The sequence below is a fragment of the Pinus tabuliformis genome, chromosome 7, assembly GCF_031772625.1.
Source record: "Pinus tabuliformis cultivar Carrire ecotype Pingquan chromosome 7, CPIR1, whole genome shotgun sequence".
Classification (NCBI taxonomy): domain Eukaryota; kingdom Viridiplantae; phylum Streptophyta; class Pinopsida; order Pinales; family Pinaceae; genus Pinus; species Pinus tabuliformis.
In genome coordinates this window covers 1,210,745,499-1,210,751,990 of record NC_142293.1, presented here as the reverse complement: position 1 = coordinate 1,210,751,990, position 6,492 = coordinate 1,210,745,499, and positions in this window count along the sequence as shown.

The window sequence follows — 6,492 nt, the reverse complement described above, 5'->3', positions numbered from 1 at the left end:
ATCCCTTCTACATGCAGAGTTCCACTTCATCAAGTTCGAATTATTTCATCTCTCCCTTAAGGTTTACTCTCTTCATCTTAAACTTTCTTTTTGTGTTTCTTTTAATATTTAGGTTTCAATTGACATAATATCTTACATTATGCAGGGAACTTATTTAAATCTTCTAGCTCTAAACAAGTTAATCTTTATAATAGAGCAACTAGCCCCCATCCCACTCCTTTATTCTTCTCCAATTCCTTTGAACCCCCCATTCCCCCTGCTAACTTTAAACCCATTTCTCTCCATTCTAACTTCTATTCTTACATTATTTCCCATAGAAGAAAGGAAAATATCTCGCCACCTATACCTCTCCCAGGTGATAATATCCATTACAACCCTAATCAATGTTTTGATACCCCCATAGCTCCTCTAAATATTTTCAGCCCCCTTACCCAACCAATAGGTTCTATCTCCTCCAGACTACCTTTTTCCAACGCTTCTCCTTTATTTTCATTGTTTTTTTCCCTGTCTAAGCTCCCCTCCCAACCTGAAACCCCTCCTAATTCCAACTTCTCCTCCTCCCCCATTGCTATCATTTAGACCTTTTCCACTTCCCCCACTAGGACCTCTATTCCCTTTGCCTCTATTCTCCTTCGTTCCTCCATCTCATTGGACTCTGAACTCCTTCACTCTTGTCTCTACACGATCCCAATTCTTAATGCTAATAAATCCACCCATAAATAGGGTTTGAATTGACTTTGGATCTAACCAATCCCTTAGGCCAATCGACTCTTAGTTTTCTAGATTAGCTTGCCTGCTAGTCGGACTTGTACACATCCTCCCCCCAATGAAAATTCCTCTAGTGAAAACTCCGCATTGGTTCACTAGTAAGGTTTTCCCAATCCCTTAACTCAACTTGCTTGCAGGTTTTCAGGTCAACCAAATTGCCATCCATGCTTGTACTCATCCTATCCCATTGAAATTTTTGCCTATGAAATCTTTTCTTTGAAATTTAGGGCTTCCTATTAACCCTCTCCAATTCACATTGCCTCATCAAGTTGGAACCATCATTCTCTCCATAAAAAACTAATCTCCAATCTTTTGGACCCTACATATGACTATATAAACCTCCCCTCGACCATGCCCTTCATTCATCCCTCTTCATACCCTTACACTATTGCAGCTCCATCTTCACACCCTTACACCACCTTAGCTCCTTCCCTTAACCCTTTGTCTCCTCTCAATTCTTACCCTCAAGATATGGCTCACCTTCGAGCCTGTATTCCCAATTTATTCCCCTCTCTCCATTCTAATCCCTTTGTCCCCCATCCTAAACCTTCTCAAATTTCGAACTCCTTTTCTTCCCCGACTCTCTCATCAAACCTCCAAACCCCTTCCCCATCAATCCTCTTATTCCTGCCACTGATGCTATCTATTATTCACTGTTTTGTAATAATTCAAAATGTGCACCCCTACTGGCCATTCAACCCCTATCAACCCCTCTCTAAAACCGACTCTTAACCTTGATCAAAGCATCAACCCTCTAACCTTATCTAGTTCTAAGCTCCCTACTCAAACCAAATCCTCCATCAAGGAGGATAACCTCTCTCCAACCATTATTAATCTTTCTTCCACAAAAATTACTCCCTCAACTGTCAACCTTCTTGGTAAAGGTTTTAAATTTTCTATTGTCCTCCAACACATTCCCTATGAGGGCATCTTTTGTTTTGTTGAATCCATTACTTCTCACCTACCCTTGCATGAAGCCGAAGAAATTTTCCAATATGTGTGAAGGTTTCTTCACAGATCCAAGCTTCCTAAATCCAATCTTACAAAGATGAATTCCTTACTCTTCATAATCTGAATAAAACCTAGACACCATCATTTTAAAAGTTGGCAAAGGAAATGCCATCGTAGTTATGAATTCTTCCAACTATAATGCTAAAATTATAGACCTCCTCTCCTCTTCCTCCTACAAACCTGTTACCAAAATTTCTCTCAATGCCATCACCAATTGGGTTTTCAAAACTATCAAATCTTCATCTCTTCCTCAAACCATTCAAAAAATAGCTCCTCCCCCATAACCCCCTAGCTCCTAGAATCAATGGGAATCCCAAGATTAATAAAGAAGACATTCCTCTTACACCCATCGTTAATGCCACTGGTTTGCCTACCTATCTCTCGATTTTTAGCTCCCTTCACTAGGCTCACACCCTCCTCTATCAAAGATTCCTCTAATTTCGTTAAAAAAACCAGACTTTTCTATCTTGATGAACTTGAAATCATGGTTAGTGTTGATGATGTTTCCCTTTTTACGAAAATCCGTGTTCCGAAAGCCCTAAGACTCGTCTCTGAGTTGGTTACCTTGAAACCATAACCTCATTAACCTCTTCCTTTCCTCTAAATTATTTTCCTATAAAGGGACGTGTTACGAACAAACAAAAGGCACTACCATGAGTTCCTCCTTATCCCTTGTAGTTGCCAACATTTATATGGAACACTTTGAATCCAAAGCTCTTAATAATTTCCATCTTAAACCCATTTAATGATGGTTTAGGTTTGTTTATGACACATTTGTGGTATGGCCCCATGGACTACATACCCTTATCTCCTTTATGGTCCACCTTAATAGCATATCCCCTCAAATCCAATGCACCATGGAAATTCAACAATCAAACTTGCTTCCATTCAAGCACTATGTTGGAGCCTTCAACGGTTTTGTGGTGAATGGTGGTTCAACCCATGGTTTTGTAATTCTAGTTAAAGAACTATGATTGTATTCTAATTCAAGGTTAACGGATTGGTGTTTTATGAATGTTATGGGATGTAAATATTGTATTGTAATAATGTAAAGGAAGAATATATTGAAAAATATTTTTGGTTTCCTTATTTGGGTTTCTAGCATAAAATATCCGTGTTATATGTGTGTGTGCCATTATATATTTTCTATTTTATTAAGAATTTATTTGCATTAGTTAATTGTATGGGGAGAATGTTGAAATTCCCTTGCACCCTAGGTCTGGTCTATGACTAGAATAACACATAAACACACTAGTAGTGCTCAACAATGAACACATTTGCACAACGAAATATAACAACAATGAAATCAATAACAATACACAATATTTATTAGCCCAAATCTTGTTCTTATTAGTCCATCAATAAGAAAACACTAGGGCTCCCATACCAGGGATCATGGCCCTTCAGAAAACCTTGAAAAATGCTATAGTATGATAAAATACAACTAGGGCTTGAGGTGTTATCCTTTAGACCCTCAACTTCCCACAACACAAAGGCAAATAACTCAACATACTTACTAATGTAATCCTTCACAAGCAACCCTTTCAGTCCTTCTTTATCCACGTATGCCTGCTCCTTTAGACTTTGTCCAACATGCTGTAGCTACCAACAAATATTCCTTCAGTCTACTACTCATAACAACCACTGTTTCCATACTGTTAGGTCTTTCCTTCTCCTAAAAGACTTTTATTTTAGCCCTCGTTAGCAATCATGTTTCCATGTTGTTCTTCTCTTCAACAATCTCAACCTGCTTCTCATGGGTTTTGTTCAACCCTTATATACCAGTCTCTACTCGACCTCATCCCTCTTGTTGTGTTCACACTTTTTGAGGCCCCTTGGCCTATAGGTTAACCCTGTGACCTTGGTCCTAGGGCTATGGTAGCCTGCGACCAAGCCTTCTTGGCTTTGCGGCTTCCCTACCAAACACACCTAAAAAATCTGCAGGTGGCCTTAACTAGGCCTTAACCACCTCGAGGTTTGGTTTGGGCCTCTGGAAAACCTTGTTATAATGGGATATCTATTGTATCGATTCTTGTGGTGAAAGAAAATTGTGAGAAATTCAATGATAGAGACTGAGAAATTCAATGGGCAAAGTTTTGAGTTATGGAAGCTGAAAATGGAAGATCTTTTGGTGGACAAAGGTCAATGGATCACTATGGATCTAGGTACTGCACCGACAAGGATGTCGATAAAATACTAAACCAAGTTGGATTGAAAGGAAAATAGTAAAATATGATTATGTGTCCCAAATTCAATTAAATTGAATGTTACAAGAGAAGTTAAAACAAAGGCATTGCAAAACACATTAATGGTTTTGTATCAATCTATGTCCCAGGTGAAACAATCGTTACTGTGGAATAATCTATATCACCTAAGGATGAAGGACGAAGACTCAATGACAAAGCATTTAATCCTCTTCAATATTGTGGCAACTCAACTATTATTTGCTGATATTAATATTTTATATGAATATAAGTATATCAGTTTGTTTTATTCTCTATTAAAATCATGGGATAGTCTAGTTGTTGCGATAGGTAGTAATGCATCTACTTTGAGTTTTGATGAAATAGTCTCATCCTTGTTATAAGAGGAAACGAGATCGAAAAATGTGTAAAGTTAGAACATAGATGCCTTTTTTGTAAGAGGATTCCCCTAGAATAGAAATAAGAATAAGTCTTAAAGTGACAAATCTAAATCTTCAAGAAAGTTCGTAAAGGTATGTGGAGATGTGGAAAATAAGGGCATCACAAGAAAGATTGTAGATCCAAAATTGCTAATAAAGGGAAGGGAATTAATGATGCTCTTTTTATAGAAACAAAAACCTTATAAGATGGAGGGGGGATGTGTACATGGATTCTTCAAGTAAACATGTAGATCATGATGCATGGCTAGTTGACTCAGGTGTATCTTTTCGTTTGACTCCTCACAAGTAGTGATTTCACGAGTAGGAACGATATGATGCGATGATGTTTTCTTAGGATATGACTAGAAAACTAGAATCATAGAATGATAAAAATTCAATTTGAAGCTCATGGGTGGAAGGATTAGAACACTCCCTATTGTTTTGCACATCCTAGAATTGACCATAATTTTTATTTTTATTTTTATTTATTTATTTTTATTTTATTTTATTTTTATTTTTATTTTTATTTTTATTTATTTATTTATTTATTTATTTTTTTCTGAGCAATGTAGGTGTAAAAACAGTGTTTGAAAATGATAGATGTAGGATGGTTTGAGGAGCAATGGAATTGTTGAGGGGAGTTATAATTGGAACTCTATATGAGTTGCTAGGAAGAAATGCTCGTGATAGGTGCAATAGTTCTATTGCTATTGAAAATGGAGTTGATGAAAAGAAAACTCATAGTCTGGAGAAAATACTATGCTGTAGCATCAAATACCAGGACATACAGGAGAGAAGGGCCTTCGAGTACTACATGGTAATGATATGGTAAAATGTATGTCTATTTTTTATTTGGATTTTGATTTATGTGAAGATTGTTTATATGGGAAGTAGAATTGGGCAAGATTCTCCTCTGGTGCTACGAGGGAAGAGGGAATATTACAATTGGTGTTAAGTGATGTGTTTAGATCTGTGTCGATTCCATCAATGGGTAAATCTATGTACTATGTATCATTTGTAGATAACTTCGTAAGACCTGATGAATGTTAATGAGCTAGATGGACTTGACCAAATTTCTCTCAATTGATTTGATTTAAAGAATCTTTCTATTTGATGCATGAATGTTAGAATTCCTTCTCAATCTTGAAAAACACACAAGTGAATGTAGTACTGTTGTGGGAGCCACTTGAGGCATGAGATCTCACAACCATATTTTCTACCCATGAAATATTTGGCAACCTTATATTAGAAGGATTAATTATTGTTTTGATTTGAAAGTTACATTGCTAGTTTAGAATTTTATTGCAATAGTTTGAGTAAAGATAATTTTCATTTTTCTTATGATATCAAATTATAATTTCTAGTTTTCCACTGTAGTGACTTGATTAACATTCATATTTCCTTTGATCATAGTTATTAATTTGAATTCCATTCTTAGTTAAGCTTATTTAGTGATTTCATTAATATTCATACTTCTTTTGATTATAGATGTTAGTTTGAATCTCATTCTTAAGTTAAGCTTTTGATTAGCACTTATAGTTATTAATTTGAATTTCATTTTTAAGCTTATATAGAATTTTTATTATTCATTAAGTGATATAAGTTTCATTTCTTTTAGTTAAGTTAATACTAAATATTGACATAATTTTCGATGGTTCTTTCGTTCTTGCAACGCTGATTTGTAACTATAATGATAAAAATAGGAGTTGTCTTTAGTGCGACTTCTTGGAGATTTAGATGACGAAATCTGGCGGAAAAAATTGAGGTTAAATCTTGATTTGTATTATTTAAAATGGTTTTTTAACTGCATATTTGGATTCAGCGCCCTGAAAAACCTCTAGGACGCTTTGATTGTGCAGAAATTACCTATCAAATTTGCGATTTCAATAAATTGCTGCCGGATTTTAGAGAAATTTGGCCAAAAAAACCCACCAGAAAAGCCTCCAAAAAATCTCACTAAAGACAACTTCATAAAAATATATTTCATGAAACATCGTTTCCAGTGCAGTCATACTTTTGACCACTTCCAGTGTGTCAGAATTCCAATGATAGGCATCGTCAAAGCACCGACACCTGTTCGTCACAAACAC